This window comes from Tamandua tetradactyla, chromosome 8, assembly GCF_023851605.1.
Source record: "Tamandua tetradactyla isolate mTamTet1 chromosome 8, mTamTet1.pri, whole genome shotgun sequence".
In the NCBI taxonomy this organism is placed as follows: domain Eukaryota; kingdom Metazoa; phylum Chordata; class Mammalia; order Pilosa; family Myrmecophagidae; genus Tamandua; species Tamandua tetradactyla.
Window position 1 is genome coordinate 30558017 of NC_135334.1, and position 19087 is coordinate 30577103.

Here is a 19087-nt window from a genome sequence, read left to right on the forward strand (position 1 = left end):
ATTAGCGAACCAGGCAAAATCTTGGTACAAAAGTGTCAGGAGAGTCCTAATCCCTCTGGGGATTTTTTCAGGGCTAATAGGTTGATACTACTTATTCCAAGATGCTAGAAACCCACAAAAGCCAAGGTAAGATCACCTGATAAGACCCCTTGTCTAAGAGCTTCAGAATGAGGGGAAAAGGTCACACTTGCAGACTTGTTCTTTCCATCTCCCCTACTAAAGCTACCCTTTCCTCTAACCAACAACCCACCCACCCATCTATACTCCCTCCCCTTGTTCTCTGGGAGGGAATGGGGGAAAGATGTATTGTGAAACAGGTGAGCTTCCTTTTAAGCCTTTGTCAAAGTTGACCCCTTGCAGCTGGGCCATGGACCTCCCTTTGCCTCATCCCTCAGTCCATCTGCATCATGAGCTCAACAAGGCTTTTTAGTGGTCTGCAGGTTGGCCTAGTCTCCGTCCTCTCTTTCTCTGGAAGGTGTAGGTGGGGTTGGAAGGACAGAGATCCCAGCACACCAGTCCCCCCACTTCATCTGTTACTTCACTAAAAAAGAAGAAAAAGGCAAGGGGAGAAGAGCTGAGCTTAAAAAGCAGTCAGCAAAAAAGCTATTAACACAATCCTCAAAGCATGTTTTCTCTAACTAATAAGACTAAATGAAAGAGATAATTTTGGCTTTCTGTCTCTCATTCTTTCTCATGTAATTTCTTCCCATGCTTTTCTGAATAATTCCTTCATCGATTTATTAATTGGGGCACTGGCCACATTTTTATCACTTTTAAACCAAATTTCATGGGAATATTACACACTTATTCTTCACTAAGTATCACCTAATAAAGGGAAGACCAAGCTGGAATGCAGCAAGCTGAGGCTGGTCCTGGCTGGCAGCCCAGTGCTGGCCCACTAGCAGCCTATCCCTTGCCGTGTGGGTGTCCAGGTGCAATGCAGTGGCATGGATGCAGAAGTAAGATTGGTTGACTTTTTGTTATTTTGAAAGTTATTCATTATTACAGAAATAGTATAATATTTGCAAGGTGCTGTTCTGAAAAAAGAATGCAAATGCTTCTAAGAAAGTAATTGTGGACCAGTAACAGAAAACCTAATGGATAGTTTCAATCTAGATTACAAGGTGCTGCGACAGAGATACATCCAGAGCAGGTCTTGTCTTCTCTGTGGATTGGTGGACAAAGCCAAAGTCTCTGTCCTTGGGATATCAAAGATGAGTATGTACAATAAGAGAGAAGTAGCCTTATTTCAGGAAGAAACTCAGAAGCTGGTTTGGTATAGTGATTAGTGGCAATTTGAAACCCTGAAAATTTTTTGGACTTCTTTATATATTTAGCATATATTTTTGACACCTGCTCTGTGCTAAGTACTATGCATACATTAGAGTTATGGATAAAAGTATGCTTTGTCCCTGTTCCATAAGGGACACTTAATATACAAATTAAGTTCAATGATGATATCTTCTGCCCAATTATGGCATAAGAATACATGACACAAGGCCATCTCCAAAGAGCAGTGCTGATGGTGGCAGGCAGTGCAGAGCCCTGTCTTTCTCTTCCAAAGCTTCAATCCTCTCCCCATTATGCCTTCTGTCCCCTCTCCCACCCTCCAACTTGCATTCATTTTAAGGCAGGTAAGTCCAGGCCAGGGCTGTGATGCTCAAGGAGGGGGACAGGTTGCCAGGTTGATCCCTGTCTTAAATGAATCATGTCTGAACTGTAGAAGCTGCAGAAGTCCCTGGGTTATACAAATTCACCCAGAGAGAAATTCATTATAGCTATTAACTGCAATGGTGTTGAGGAATCCAGCACTGCTGGTGACTATCGTCATGTCCCTTGTAACACAAATGAACAAAGCTGTATAGTTTATAGTCTCCCTCCTTTGGCTTTGCCTGGGTCACTAAAAACTCATGAAAGCCTGGGAAGTGAGTATTAAAATGCATTTTATAAATGAGGATAATGAGGCTTGTTCCAGCTGGGCTGCTTAATGGTGGAGGAGCCAGGCCAAGACTAGTTTCATACCCTAGGAGTCTATAGCACACTACCCCTTCTTGGGTATTAGTAAATTCCTTTGAAGTACAATTGTTTGCTTTACCTTAATATTGTATCTAGTGCCTGAGCATTGATAAGGTTTAATGATAGCCTCAGTAACTCTTCAGAAATTTTGTGAATGAAAGTGTGAGAACAATTCTGCCAAGGTGGTAATTAGAGCTCCATGTGAGTGTTCAATGTTATAGTCTCATTCGTTACTGCGAAGTGATAAAGCAGGAGGCAAAGGGACAAGGAAATTACTTTCAAACTTTGCCATTTGCTTGGCTTACAGGAATATTTGCTGATTGTAAATTCAACAGAAACAGTAGGGTTCTTTTTTAATTTTTGAAATGAAAATCTGTCCTTGAGGACAAAACTTTGAGACTTTCGATTCATTGTTTTAGTTACATGGTTACATGAGTTAGGAACTGGTTAGGTCCCAAAATGAATAAAGTGGGATTTGCAGAAGCTATAACCATGGAGTTTTCTATAATTCCCAATGTGATGCTGTCACCCAGACTCACTTAGGGACTGCCTCCTGTGTGCACAGCCCTCTGCCAGTACTTTATACACATTCGTTTTCTTGCAGACTCTTCATAGCAGTCCTGCCAGAGGGGTTAAGTAACACCCCTCTGGTTACACAGCTAGTAAGCAGGGGAGCTAGGATTGGTATCAGGGTCTATGCAGCTACAAAGCACTTAATACCTGGTTTTTTAAACTGTGTCCTTCGGAAATGCCTTGGGGCCCTGGAAGGACTAAGTGGGGCAGGGTCAATCCACTCACCTGTGCTTCATGCAAGCATTCTGTCTTTATCTCCTTTAAATGGTGGGCTTCTCAAATTTAAGGCTCAAAAAATTTACAGCACATCTCAGATATACAAGGAAAATGTCCTTTCTGTATTTGGTCTGCTGTTGTTCAGATTTCCCTTAACATATGTCATCTGGTGAGGGGCCTGGAAAAGAAAGTTAAATAAATGTCCAGAAAAGGATTTAAGTTGAGTTCAATCTAAAATTGTGATTCCTTTTTTAAAAAAGGTGCAATCTTCCCTAAAGAATTGATAACAGGGATTCAAATAGATGGCTGTATGTAAAGGTTCTTAGTAGGGTTATTCACAATTGCTAAAAGGTGAAAACAACCCTAGTGTCCATCAACAGATGAATGGATAAAACAAAATGTTGTCCAGTGACAACATGGATACCTGGAGGCCATTATGTTGAGTGAGGTAGGTCAGACATAAAAGGATGAATATCATATGATCTCGCTAATATGAACTAATTAAAATGAGTAAACTCATGGAGTTAATATCTAGAATATAGGTTACTAGGAGATAGAATAAGGGCAGAGAGTGGGTTGCTGATGCTTAATTTGTGCAGAATTTTTCATAAGGTTGATTGTAAATGTTTGGAAATGGATAGAGGTGATGGTAGCACATTATCATGAGTGTAACTAACAGCACTGAATTGTGTGATTGTGGTTGAAAGAAGAAATTGAGGGTGATGTATATGACTAGAAGGAAAGCTGGAGAATGAAACATGGGGCTGTATAACACAGCGAACCCATTGCAGACAATGAAGGTGGTTAATAGTACAAGCATAAGACTTCTTCCATGAACTAGAAAAATGTACATCATTATCACAAGGTGTTAATAATAGGTTGATACATGGTAAAACAAACAAACAAACAAAAAAACACCTAATGCAAACTATGACTAAAGTTAACAGTATTTAAAGTAATAAAGTAATAAAGATTACAAATAGTCACCAAGGCTAAGTATCAATAATAGGGGAGTATAAGGAGAATGGGGTTTTTCTTTTGGGAGCAGTAAAAATGTTCTAAAATTGATTAGGGTGATGAAAGCACAACTCTGTGATTATACGAGAGCCATTGATTGTACACTTTGGATGGATTGTATAGTGTATAAACAAAATTGTTTTTTGTTTTTTTTTTAAGAAAAAGAATATATTCTGAAACTGTTATGGGGGGGGTCTATTTAAAAAGAACGAGGTTCTTTTCTATGTTTACCAATGTGGAAATACCTCTAAGATATTGTTAAATAAAGAAAGCAAGTAGTAAAATAATTTGTGGAAAACATATTATTCGTATAAAAATAAACAGCAAACACTATTTGTATTTTCTGTGGTCATTTGTGTATTTTGTTTATACAAGGAAAAATGTCTGGAAGGACAAAATCAAGCAATGTAGTTATCTCTGATGATAGCAGAGGTAGGGGATCTATGGAAAAATGGTCAAGGGGACCCAGCCTCATCTTTAAAAATGAGAATAAATTCATGAATTACTTCTGTAACTATATTTCAGTAATTAAAAAAATAGTCTTCACTTTAGAAAATAAATGTGGTTCATACATACATTGGAGCATTACTCAGCCTTAAATAAAAAAAGAAGGAAGTCCTAAATCCATGCTACAACACGGATGAACCTGGAAAACATTATGTTAAGCAAAATAAGCCAGACCCAAAAGGACAAATGTTTTATGATTCCACTTCTATGAAATATCTCGAATGGGCAAATTCATAGAGACAGGAAGTGGACTAGAGGTTATGAGGGAGCAGGGTAGAGGTGGATGGGAGTTAATGGGCACACAGTTTCCATTTGGAGTATTGAAAACATTTTGGAAATAGAGAGTGGTAATGGCTGCACAACATTATGAATGGAATTAATGCCACTGAATTATACTCTTAAAATTGGAAGTGAAAAAAAACAAAAACACAGACAAAAACAAAAAATGGGGGTGCATGGGTAGTTCAGGGGTAGAATTCTCGCTTGCCATGTGGGAGACCCAGGGTCGATTCCCAGCCCACGGACAACAACAACAAAAAATTGTAACGAAATTCCCTATAATATACATACATATCACATAACTGCCTCTGTTTCTGTGTATGTCTAGATATAAAAATACATATATGTAGGGAAACACATTAAGAAATGGTTAAAGTGGCAAAATGTTTGTTATTATATTTTACCACAATAAAAAGGAAAAAGCGTAGGCTTTCGCAGGGTCACCTCGCCTCCCGTTCCTACCCCTCAGGCTTCTGGGTGTGTGAAGGGGAGGCTGTCCTCGTGAATTTCCACAGGCTGGTCTCCGCCATCATGGTCCCTGTCTGCCCGGGTACCAAGCGCCCAAGAGTCTCCAATGCTGAAGTACCTTGGGGTCTATTCTTTTGGCCCTTGCATGTTCCTGATGAAGCTGTCTGCCCAAAAGAGCCTCCTGCTCACGTTACACCTCTTCTGAGGTCTGGCTGTCATGTCCATTTGCTCCAGGTCCAAGCAGCCAGTTCAGCAGTCTTTATTAACTAAGAGACACCTCATCCCTACTAAGATGACCCACTTTGGCTAAACTGGCTCCTTATACCAGTAAGAATTTCCTTGCTGGCCTTAAAAATCTGTTCCCAGAAAAGTTGTGAGCAGGAATGATTGTTTTTTCTCATTCAATAGATCAGAGAAGATCAATAATTACAGGATATTAGCTCCAGAAAGGGTCTTAAAGGCTATCCAAGTCCCTCCTCCCAGCTAATAGGATGAAGATCCCATGGCACAGAGGGACATAGTATTGGCCATGGGTCAAGGATCCAGATTCTGGTGAAGTTAGAGCTCAACCAAGATCTCCTGTCTTCAAGTCCAGTGCCTCAGGCCCCCATGCTGTTCCATCTCCCCATGCTGTTCCATCTCCCCATGCTATTCCGTCTCCCCACGCTGTTTCATCATCTCCCCATGCTGTTCTGCCCACCAGTTATAAACCATATCAGTCAAGCGACTGAGTCCTGACTCCAGCACCTGGGCAGAAAGGTTTTATGAATACTATCTTTTCCCAAGGCCAATCCATCAGAGAGAATAACTGCCATGGCTTTGGCACAGACCAGTTTTCCGCGAAGCTCTGTTGCGCCCAAGAAACTCAGGTGCCTTTCTCTTTAAGTGATTTGCCCCCAAAGTCTTGTATGAACTTCGAAGGCTTAAGAAGGTTGAGAAGGAAAAGGAGGTGCATAAACCAGCTCACATGATTTTTTTCTAGTTCTTTATCTCTACTCATGGTAGTTTCAAAACAATGCCACCTTTGGGGAAAATGATAGATTTTCAGCAGAAAGATAATTCAGTAATGAGAAACCAAAGGCTCTTCCATGAATACTAATGGGTTGACTAAATGTTTTATCTGCAATTTTCTATCCAGTGAAGTATCCAAAATAAAATGTGGAAGTGATTTTGTGGCTTAATGAGGTTAATTTTTTATATTTGGAGGGAGAGATGCCATTCCTAAGGGAGATGGGAACTTTTAAAAAGAGACAAAATGGCTTTAAAAAGCAGAGAAAAAAAATTCTGGTTAGGAGTCCTCCTGCAGTGCAGACTACCTGTAAAAACCAGAGTCTCAGGCAAAAGATTTTAGGATCAAGGGACCCTCCAGTACCTGATGTTGCTTCCATGGTCACAGACTCAGAAAGCTCCAGTTCCATCTCCTGCCGGTCAGAATCTGGCCCTCAGGGCACCAGCAAGCCTCCATTTCTCCCAGGTTGGGTCACTGCCCCGCTAGACAGCCACTGGGGAAGCTATAGCAATGGCCTGTCCCCATGATACAGTGGTGGAAGCATCCCTCATTGGGCAACTTGCCCTTTCTACTCCCATCCCATTGCATCCGTCCCCTGGTCTCTCCTCCATTGTTGCCTGAATCTCCCCCTTCTAAAACTTTACTCTCCTAAAAGGAACTTCACTTATACCTTACTAAGTCTTGTCCCTCTACAAGGGGTGTCTGCATTGAAATTTTATATGTGATTTTGGAATGAAAAGCTTTGGTCTCTATTTTGCAAATTAATAAAGCATGGAGGCCAGAAGCCTGGATTTGGCAGTCAGAATAAATGTGTTGGAGTCACTTATTCACCGCACATCTCTCAGAAAGTTAAATAACATTTAATTTTTCACCTTTTATATGGGGACACTAATGCTCCTCACTTTGTAGGGCTAAGTGAGATTGTAAAAGTAAAGTACTTAGCACAATTCCTGACAAATAAGCACCTCAATTAACAGGAGCTATTAATACATGGTAGCTATTAGGGGAGTTTCGGTACAGAGGAACAGAGTCTTTTCAGTCTCTGAAATTAGACGAGACAGCTGCCTACTCAGTTATGTAACTCAGGAGTCATATTTATAGTCACCATTAAGCCAAATAACTATATGATGACCTCTGTGTGCCTTGGGGCATCTAAGGAAATATAAAAAAATAATATTATTAAGCCAAAGGGTGCAAGTGACACAGAAGAATCACATGAGGCTATCCCTTTCTTCTTTTGATGAGAGGGAGAAGTCATCCAATATAGGTCTGATTACTTAGAGTTGGTAAAATCCAATACTGAGGGCAGAAGGTATAAATTCCTGCTCTAATTACCTACGTGACCCTGTGCCAACGTCTTAACATCTCTGAGTTTCGGGTTTCTTACCTGCGAGGTGTCTGGAGGATTCTAAGGTTGTATACAAATATTCCCTACCCCCCTCCAGGGGATGTGTATAATTCCCCACCCCATCGGCATCAAACCTATGACTTCTTGAATCAATGAAAGGTGAGTAGACATGGCGTTATGCTCTCAAAACTTTGCCCCACCTTTTTTCTCATGAACCTACCTGTTGAGATGGAGCCTCTGTTGGCCTGGTCTTTTGGGCCTACAATGAACAGACCCTGATGACCTGAGATGGGTATGGACCATAAGCAATAAATCAACTTTGCTGTTTTAAGGCATTGAGATATTGGGGTTGTTCATTTCCATAGCACAATTCAGTCCATTGTGCTGATGCAGGTAGACAGTCAGATATTTTCCTCTTGGGGCTTCGGTGAAGAGCTTTGCAAATATGAAGTCTTTTGCAATTATAGAACAATACTAGAGAATTGTTCATGGAATTTTAATCTCCATGATTTATTTTCTACTCTTACTAAAAATCAAATGTGATTAAGAAGTTAATGCTAGTTTAGGGAGCAGGGCAGCGGGGATGGCATAACATTAGCCAAACTTTTTTCTCTCACAGTAGACAGAGGAAAAAAGTATGAAGCAGAAATATTCACAGTTGGCTTAAAATGAAGCACCTTGGAAGTTTGCTTAAATCAGGCTGTCCTCCCACTGGCAGTATCAAGTCTCTATCTTTTGATTTTTTCCTTTTCCTGCATTTTCAAATGTCTAAAAAGGCTATCTGAAAATTGTACTTCTCTTTATATTCGAAAGGGAATCCATCAAATATGCACATGAATTTGCAATATTCTAGGTGAAAAAAAGAAGATGAAAAGATGGAAATCAATTATTTAAAAGGTACTCATTTTTTCCCTGCAGTGCTTGTAAGATGCATTATTTATTGTATAAAGAGAGTATACACGTTTTTTTTTTTAATCTACATGGTAGGTTCATCAATGATCCTAGAGAAAAACTTCCATTTTGCTGTCCTTAATCTAAAAATGTTAGTATGCTTCATTAAAGGAAAACAAAACAAAACAAGATAACACCCAAAACATAGTTGACCTAATTTTCACTTTCATATTTATAGTTGAATAAGTGAATGCCAAAAATTCTGGTAATTCTCTTTAACCAGACTAATGAAATCACACAAAAATCTACCCCAAATTATCCACCCTCCCCATCCTACACCTGCTTACCTCCTCCCTGCTCCACTCCAGGTGAACGATATTAACTCACAGATTGATTTCTTTTTAAGACCCAGACAGACCAGAACAGAATTGCCTTTTCTCCCTTTTGAAAAATGCCTTCAATTTGGTTTGTACCTTGCTGGGAATAAGATGTCATTTGTTTTAAATAAAGGCAACCTCAAGCCTCCTTTCCTTCAGATTCTTGCTGAGTATGGGTTGAAATTAAAAGAAAATGGTTCACATGTAAACCAAGGAGCCTGTCATTACAGAAAACCATGAGCAAGAGAGGCCTGGGTTGAAAAAGCTAAAGAAATCACAGCTCAGAGTGGGGCTTTTTTATGACACCAATCAGTCCAGCCCCAACACTTGGAAATATGCTACTTCCAGAATGAATGAGCAAGGCTTTATGGGGAGGCATGGGACTTGATTGATTTGAGTTACTGGGTCACTACTGCTTGTTTTAAATGGTTTCCTTTTGGGGGTTACCCTTCATGGACCGTATATGGCAGGTATTTCCACCTCATTTAAGTGAGAGTGCAAAATTGAGCATTGCGGGTGGGCCGTGGTGGCTCAGCAGGGAGAGTTCTTGCCTGCCATGCCAGAGACCCAGGTTTGATTCCCGGCACATGCCTATGCAAAAAAAAAATTGAGCATTGGCCCCACTTCTTGCAAGTGAGGAAAGAATGCTTGGACATGGATAAACAAATAGCAACGGAGCTCCCTTTCCTTTTAGATTTCCTGCTAAAAAGGAAGGATAATGCTTTTCTCAACCAATCTTCAAAAAGTATGCCCAAAGAACTTGAACATGGAAGCCCAAAAGATACACCATTTTGGATTATGAGCTGCCATTGAGCAACTTTTGCATCCAAGAACTGGTTCTCCAACTTTCAAATGTTCTTTCCCATTATCTCCAAAAACCTTTGGAACATACTAGAAGCTCTACATCCAGAATTCTTTTTTACTTTTTAAGAAATACTTAAGTGCCTATTAGATACCATGTGAGGCCCCAGTACTATTGTGTTTTCGTTGATACACGCATTTCTCTGTTTCATATTTTAAGACATAAACCCATATTTCTCTTAAAATGCCATCTTATATTTGGCAGTGATTTTTCTTTCCTCATTGTAGATAAAATAATGATGCATCTTACAGTCAGCATCTTAGGTTTAAGAAAATAATGATAAAATGGTGAGCCGAAGAAATGCACAGTTTCAATCCAATAGGGAAGAATTAATCCAGAATTAAATGAATAATCACACAAATAAAGTTAAGGTCATAACTGTGATTAGTGCTTTGAAAGGATGGCAATGGTGCTAGTAGAGCAGATGCCAGAGAGCCAGAAAAGGCTTCCCAGGGGAAATGACAATGGCCTGGAATACTAGAGCTGTAGAATTAGCTAAACAAACATGAGGAGGATGAGTAAGCACTGAAGTAAAAGAGATTTGGGGATGTGGAAAGGTCAGTGTGGAAGGAGCTTAAGGAGCAAGGGAGAGTGTGATGTGAGATGAGTCTGGGAAAACAGAAAGTTTCCTTTGAGGCACCCAAGTGGCAATGCTGATAAACAGTTGAATCTGTGCATTAGGAACTCAAAGAGGAGTTCATTCTGGGATGGAGATAAAAATTGAGTCAATGAAATCAAAGTCATAATTGAAGCCATGAATGAGGATGACATAGCCAAGAGACAATGTGATTTTGTACTTTAGAGTCCTCTGGAAGACTCTTAAAAATCCCAACAGTAAGGCTACCCACCAAAACAGTTAAATAAAAATCACTAGGGGTGGGACCTGGGAATCAATATTTTTTAAGGCTCCCCACATGACTCCCCAGGTGTGGTTATATATGAGTACCACAGCCTAGAGGGAAAGTAAAGAGCAAAAAGTGACAAGAGGCTAGAATGAAGAGTTGAATTCCAATACTTAATGGTCTGGTAAAGGAGCATGAGACTGCAAAGGAGACAGAGGGGGAATGGCCAGAGATATCACTGGAAAACGAGCAGATTCGGGGTCATAAAAGTCAGTGGGGAAGGGCAGTGCGATGTGGCTCAGTGGCAGAATTCTTGCCTGTCATGCCAGAGACCCAGGTTCGATTCCCGGTGCCTGCCCATGCAAAAAAAAAAAAAAAAACAAAAAAACAATGGGGAAAGAAAGGAGTTGTTAGCAATGCTGAGTGACGGTGGAAGTTAAATAAAGAAAGGATTGAAAATACCCTTACATATGGTCAATCACAGAGGGATCTAAATGAGAGATGTTTGTTGGTGTAATGGAGGCAGAAGTCAAATTATGCTGAGAACTGAGGAGAAAGTGAGAACATGGAGACACCAGTACTGAGGACTCATTTCAGAAATTTGGTAGCAAAGGGGTTGTAAGTTGAGGAGATTGTGCTGGTTTGAATTTGTCGTGTACCCCAGAAAGTGCCAAGTTCTTTCAATCCACTCTTGTGAGGCAGACCTATTGTTGGATTACACCTTTGATTAGATTGTTTCCATAGAGATATATCCCCACCCATTAAAGGTGGGGCTTAATCTGCTTGCTGGCGTCCTTAAATGGAGAGACATTTTGGAGAGATTCTTCTGACTTCTCCTTTAAAGGCTTCAACTGACTAGATTAAACATAACTCATTGCAGAAAGTGCTTTCCTTAGCCCACTGCAGATATAATCAACTATTGATGCTGATGATTTAAGTCCATGAAATGTTCTCACAGTAGCAGAACTTGCTTGACCAGACAAGTAGGCACCATCACATGGCCAGGTTGATACATGAACACATGAACCTGACCATCACAGAGATCAGAGGTAGAGAAAGTTTCACTTTATTTTTGTAAATGAGAAATATCCGAGCATATTTAAAAGTTAAAGGGAGGAACAGCTTTAAAATATAAGTGATAACAGCCTAGATTTCCTAAGAAACTGGGGTAACAAGTGGAAACCCTAAAACAAGTGAAAGGACTGGATTTTGACAGGAAGATGGATGGCTCCTCTTTTGTAATCAGAGGGAATGAAGGTGGTGTAGGCAGAGGTACAGTAGATGCTCAAGTGCAGTGGTAGGAAGAAAGTGAAGTTTATGTGTGAGTTTCATGTTGCATATGAAAACAGCTCCAAAACACCTTATTAATCCATGTCTCTAGTTTGGTTTTGGATATTATGTTTCTCATAAGGGCAGTCATATCCATGGGGCTGCTTTCCATGCATGCCAATTATCTCATTAACTGGCATTTACTGCCAAAGTCCCTACTCATGTACGCACTACTAATACTTTAATTCATCTAAGCAGGAGTTATTCCTTAGCTGAGTATTTAGTTGTTTTATCCCTAATGTTAAGAATCCATATATTTACTCAACAAAGGTCTGCTGGGTGTTCACTCTATTCTAGGTTTTGCCAATTACTGAGATTAGAAAATAGAAAGTGAATGAGGTGGGGAATTTGAAATTCCCTCGCACTCTACTTGCTCCCAAGAGTATCATAATCTAGATAGAAGACTAATGATTGGTAAGCAACATACTGATTTAAAATTCCATCACTGCACACATATCTTGAACCCTTCAACTTTGTATTTGTTGTTCCAAAGGCACTATTCTGGTACAACACTGACTTTTTAAAGTGGGTCTCTTTAAGATTCAGCAGTTTATGAACATAAGATACTTCTAAGGGAAGTGCTATTTAATCACCAAAAACCTTTATCAATGCCTGTTGGGAAGGACAATACTTTAAAAACTTCTTTTAAAAATTAGATGAAAAATCAAGTCTTTGTGGAATTAGAAAATTTCCTGATTGGGAGGAACCTTAAAGGTCATCTTTTTCAATGGCTAATCTAAAGGTTAAGTCTTTCCTAGCTTGAAAGCAAGATGGTTGTGGGGCTGAAGGGGGAGTGTGGGGCTGGGTGGAGGGGCAGTTTGGAACCTTGAGGATGATGGGTGGACAGGAAGAGCATTCTGTTAGCACGCAGACACCCTCCAATCTCCCAGCTCCCCACTCCTCTCCTGGATGCACACACAGGGCTTTCTTCCATTTTTTATTCTCTTCTTCAGCCCAATTGGCACTGGAGTCAATAGAAGATGAGAAGACAATAGAATAAATTCACTTTTCTGTATTGCACTTACCTTAGTGCTTTGTACATAATAAGTGCTTAATATAAGTGAATAAAATAGTACCTTGAATAACCTTCTCTGCCAATTGATAAGCTAAGCATATTACTAGAGTATAAATATAAATCAATCTCTTCATGCCCTCTTCCTTAATTGACCAGGACTGTATACAATATAAACTCAGTATTCTGTTCATAGATTATGCTAGAGGATTCAAAGATATGACAATGCCTGTCTTTGAGAAGTCCATGGTCTATTAGAGCTGTGGAGACAAATATATGCAATATAGTGACAAGAGCTGCCCTAGATGTATAGAGTGATTACATTCCCCTGATGAGGTGGGGTGGAGTGGCCTGGTTGACATGAGTAACCAAGAGCCAAGACTGGCTGCAGAGCAGAGAAGAAGTGTTAAAACCAGATTAGTTGAGTGGGGAAGACCCACACCGGTAAACCAGAAAAGTGAATTTATTCCAATAATGACAAGAAGAGGGTCCTTATTGACAAGGCCAAGGATTCAAACATTCAGGGAAATGAGATGTAGGAGGGGCAGTTAAGTGGGAAAGCAGGAGAATAATCTGAGTAGATACTTGAAACCAAGGAGCTTTTGCCCAATCTTGGCTTCCTGACCCTTCCCAATGTTTGGCATGAGAAGCACTGGCTCCTTTTGAAGCAGTGGAGTAGACAGATGACAGAAGATTATTTGGAAGTAGAATTGACTAAGGGAGTCAGATAGAACTTCCTGGTGGACTTAGCTGATACAGGTACCATAAAAACATAGAAAGACTAGAGCCAAGGACCTTTAGGAAGGTGATTTATGGCATGGCTATCACTGCAAAACCTAATATACAGTATACGTTGTCATCTGTGTGGAATAATGTTTCAATGGCCATTGGCTCTGCAGTTAGAATTCAGTTTGGGTTGCATGTATTCACCTCACATTATTGATTGATAAACATAATGAAGTCCCACCGATCTAAAGCTTTAAGAGTAGTAGATGGCAGGAAAATCCATTTGACAGATCAGATCATTTTTAGTAGGGTAAAAAAGAAATGGTGTGGTTTCTCAATCCTTTTAATTTGTCCATTAATAATTTTATATTCCTTTTTAAATATCCACCTGCAACAACAAATTGAAAGCTAAGGATTCTCTTATATACAGACGATGTGACTTTATCTTCATGAATTACAAATGACTTTAATAGAAAGCTGACCCTAATCTCCTATTCTTACCATTAAAGGAAGCTTCAGACCAACTATGCTAAAACCAAAGTTATTGGGCGTTTTTTGAATGCTGTATGGTGGGGTCACATTTCATTATTTTTCCATGTGAGTATCCTGTTATTGCAGCATCATTTGTTGAGTTTTTTTTTTTGAGGGGGGAGGGGAAGTGCATGGACTGGGAATCAAACCTGGGTCTCCTGCGTGGCAGGCAAGAATTTTACCACTGAATCGCCCTTGCACCCCTAAAGTTATCGTTTTAGGAAGATACCTCCCAAAGCTAGTAACCCCAGAGCTACATGATACATTCAGGTTCTTAGATGGACATTTCATATCACTTTGTTTTGAAGAATATCCCAGGAAGCTAAACTTCCCAAGTCTAAACATTTCTATGAGTATTTTGTCTAGGCTTAAATTAGCCTAGCCATCCTTCTATGGTAATGAATTGTGGCATCTCAATTTTCCACTTTTCTATAAATTGCAGCAGACTCAAAATTCCTTTCTGAGTCAAATCCTGGCGCTGTTTACAGGTGCTTTCTCAGCTTTCTTCAGTGCAAAAGTGGAATTAGTCTTCCATTCACACATATGTTCTTTTCTGATGCTTCAGTCTTCAGAGGAGGGAGTGGACCCACCCTTATGACTGGCCACCCAGAACAAGCCACCCCAGGAATGGGTCAGGAGAGCTCATCTTGAACTCACCATTAGGGGAACTTTCAGAAGTTCAAGTAAGAGAGAGTATTCCTCCATGGAATTAATCCAGCCACCCCATTCCTCTAGGTTCTGTGAAATCTAATCTTAAACTGAACTAAATAAGCCATCATAGTGCGCTTCAGTGTATGGTGCCAGCAGGACCATAGCAAGGAATAGCCCTGAGAATCACAATGCAATGTTTAATATACAGTGATATGATGAGCATTTGATATTCATTACAGTACACAATGTCCCACCAAGTGTTCTCTCCTTAGGAACAGTTGTGTGTGTATCACTCAAAAATGTTTAACTGGAGAATGTAACTTCCTGAAAAGGGTATAGAATATGCAAGTACAGTTTTAACAAATGAACAGCTTTGTAAACTTTCACCAGGTCGAGCACTCCATCCCAACCCTCCCCCATTTCTCAATCCTCTACCTACCCTCCTCCACCATCTTGACTCTTATTGTTATCACTTCCTTGCTTAAAAAATCATTTTATAACTAGATATATATCCCTCAGTAATAAAGCTTTTGAACTATTTATAAGTATATATGTAGAATCACACTACATATTTTGTGTTTATTTTTGCTCAGTATTATGTAAGCTCCATCCATGTTCCTGAATGTAGTTGTAGTTGGCTAGTTTTCATTGCCCTCTATTCTTTCAATATACCAGAATATCACAATTTATCTATCCATTCTACATTTGGCAGATATTTGGGTAATTTCCTTTTAAGAGTTATCAAGAACAATGAGACCCTTAACATTCTTATAACAGTCTCCTATGATGCATATGTATATATTATAGTTACTCTGGGACACATACTTTAGAATATAATTTCTAAGTCATATAAATAAATACACATTTTCATATATGCATTATAGCTATTTATGTACAAGAACTTTTGTAGCTATATATATATATATATGAATATTCTAAAAGAACCAACATTCAGAATAGACTTCTGCTGTGCTCCTCTTTGTCAATGGGTTAGTCTTTACTGCATTGAAGCTGTCACATTTCTCTCTTTGCAGTGGTTGCTAGAAGACTAAAGTCACATTTGTGACCAAACTGTGCTCTCCAGAGCTCTGGTAGGTTCTGAAGGACGGCATGTCTCACAGAGAGCTATAGGGAGAGGTAGGGGAAAGAGTGCATCCCACCCACCCTGTTCATCCAAGCAAGACAGCTTTTAATATTATGCACTTTTATGGGCCTACAGAAAAATAGAGAGAATATTATCAACAGTATTTTTATCCATTGTACATATTGATTTTCTGATTTATTTATTTATTTATTTTTAGGTGCATGGTCTGGAAAAGTATCTTTTTATTTTAAGGAAAGTTTCCATAAAACATGCACACACACAAGTAAACCTCTGCTCTATTCATATGGAGAAAACGTATAGAGCAAGGATCAGGAGACCTGAATTTATTGATTTAGACTTGGCTACGGTATGAGTCATTTCATCTCTCTGACCCTGCTTACCCCTCAGTGCAGCAAGTCTCAAATCACTAAAAAATTCAATGAATCATCTTCAGTAAAATACCTGAGACCTCACAATATTGTAGGAGCAACTATCAAAGAGTACAATAGCTTAGACTCTGGGGTCTGCAGCAACTGCTATTAACATAGAAATAAATTACTCTAGGGCATATTGTTTAGGGTTCTTAACATTGATATTTGATCCAAAGACATTTGCTATTGCATTTTGGAACATCTTGGTCTATGGATGTAGATTTATTTTTCCCCCTGCTTAAGTCTGTATTATCTGGAATATCCTACTCCAGAAACATGATCTTCCCTCCCAGTAGTGCAATGCTGGCTGCCATAACAGATAAAACAAAACTCAGTAGCCTGCTGAGCTACCTATATGATTTATTCCTCACTCAAAATCCAAACTGGATACTCCTGATTGGTGAGTGGCTCTCATTCAAGCAGCATGCCCAAGAGGAAGGATTTTTCCATCCTTCTTCAATATGTGGCTTCTGAGGTAGACAAAAGAAGGGAAAGAGCACAGAGGATCACATGTGAAAATTCTTTGGAGTCAGACCTAGAATTGGTCACAGAGTACTTCCATATTCCATTAGCCAGAACTCAGAAGCATGCTCACAATAAAGACTGAAAAAAAAATAGTCTCTCTGTATCCAAGAAGGAAAAGGAAATAGTTTTGGTGAATAGTTAGCCAGTCTCTGCCACTCTGTTATCCCATTTAATCTTCCATTTTCAGCTTCCTCAAGATATCTAGTCCTTTAATCCTTTCACTTCTTCCTTGTCAGCCCCTCCTTATTTCTCCCCTCCTGGTCCAGCCTATTCCACAAGACCCAACATATCCTCAATCAATACCATCAGCTTCCTTACCCCTGGTCATTTTCTTAAACCTGCTTAGAAAAAGATTAACCATAAATCAATCTAACTACTCTCATTTCAGCCCCTGTAACTAAGCTGCTGGCTGCCATTACACACACACACACACACACACACACACACACACACACACACACACACACATGCACAGCTAGTGGATTGGTACCACCAGCATTTCATATTTTCCAGCATCAATCAGGTATTCAATGTTGCTGGGCAATACGTTTACATATTTCTAGGCAACTCTCTCCCTTTTTCCACAAAGTGTCTATATTAAATCTCTAATTTCCCTAAACTTTTGATTTTATATCTTCCCCTATAAGTCTCAGTACATAACTTCATCGAAACATCACATCAACATCTCTGTCCTACAGGGAATAGTCACTATGCTGCTTTTAAAAGGTGCACGGGCTTCCTCACTGAGTATTTCTCGATGCCTTGATAAAAGACATATCACAGGGGACGTATAGTTAGGGAATGGGTTTGTGAGTCTTATTTGATAAACCCATGCTAATGCTGCTTTTTCTCTAAGTCTTTGAATTCCTTCTTCTCCATCACAATAAGGAACTTCTGGCAACCTATTCCATTTAGCATAGCACTGTTGTGGCTAGGTTTTATGCATCCAAGCAGTTAGACTCTATTGAGCAAGAATATTGAATTCACAGTCTTTAGTTGGTTCATGCATAGTATTAAACAATCTCATTTAGAATTATGTTCATCTTTCCTTGATTTTGTATGCTCAGAATTCCTTCTTACTGATCTTTACCGGATTCCAATGAAATGATTAGTAAATTCTTACAATTATTTTTGGTGTGGACATAATTTCTCTTCTTCTGAATTTAGCTTTGCAACTGCCCCACTGATAAATTCTGGGCCATGACTCTAGCCCAGAATTTATCAGAGGAGACTCTAGAGGAGAATTAGCTTCTCCTTGCTAGGTCATTGCCAAGTCATCAGTAAGGGAAAAGCAATCTCATCAAACAGCAGAGAAGGGACCACTTTGCAGAGATTGCTCTGAGAAAATTGAGGATTTAGAGAACTCTAAGCCATCCAGCTTTTCTTTTAGTTCTCCATTCTGCTGGAGGTCCACAATTGCCTGATAATGTGCTCTTGCCTTTGCATAAGAAAATCTAATAAACCTAGTGATCTCAATGACCATGTAATTCAGCAATCTACAGGATCAAACCTGATGTTTGGATTTTGCCTATCCCAGCCTGGCTTTAAAAATCAGTCTTCAATACCTCCTGATTTTCAGCCCTACCTGGTTTAGAATTTTGAGCTTGACATTCTCTTTGTTAAAACTATCCAACACAAATGGAAGCAATTGTCCTGGCTTATAGAACATGATTTTCTTCAAGCTTCCTATAAAGTTTTATGGTACTGACACTTGATCCCACCAAAACCCTTATCTGCAGTAGGCACCACCTTTCAGGTGACTTGGTAATTTCACTAACTCTTCTGCCATTCTCTGCCATGATCTACTCAAATTCCATGTGATAAACTGAGAGCACTGCCTTCAGCCCCAACCAGGTCAAGTAGCTGACCCCATATCCACCACCACCCCTGCCATTTCTCTCTTGTTGTGCCCAACCTCTTTTGGCACCAATTTCTGTAAGTCTAGTTACTTTGACTGTAAACAAAAGAGAATTCTATTTGCCTAGCTTTAAAAAATCAAGAGATCCAGAAATAAGGTTGGTTATTTCAGTAGCTTGATTACATCCCTAAAGACCACATTAATTTTATCTTTCCATTCTACCATTCTCAGTACATCAGCTTTGTCCTTAGGCCAGTTCCCTCGATAGTCACAAAATAGCTGTTACAGTTCCACTCAACACATCCCGACATTACAAAGTCCAAAAGAAAAAGAGGACCATTGCTTCCTTGTGTCTTCCTTGTTAAGAACAAGGAACATATTTTCTAGAACTATCCCTGTTACCATCCTCCATATCTCATTGGCTAGGACTGGATCACACGCCACTCATAAACCAATCACTAGCAAGGAAGAATGGAATTACTGTGATCGCTTTCATTAATCAGGAGTTGTCCCTGAGAAGAGATAGGACCACTTT

At 39.6% G+C, this 19087-nt stretch overlaps 1 long non-coding RNA gene across 1 annotated transcript in view; it reads right to left on the reverse strand.

Moving 5' to 3' along the window:
* The window catches only part of LOC143643320 (uncharacterized), a 24996-nt gene continuing 5909 nt past the window's right edge, over window positions 1-19087 (reverse strand). The window contains exons 4-5 of the long non-coding RNA XR_013156217.1: window positions 2815-2983; window positions 1-541 (exon numbers count right to left, since the gene is read on the reverse strand). This is a non-coding gene — a long non-coding RNA (uncharacterized LOC143643320). The remainder of the gene's footprint in view (window positions 542-2814; window positions 2984-19087) is intronic.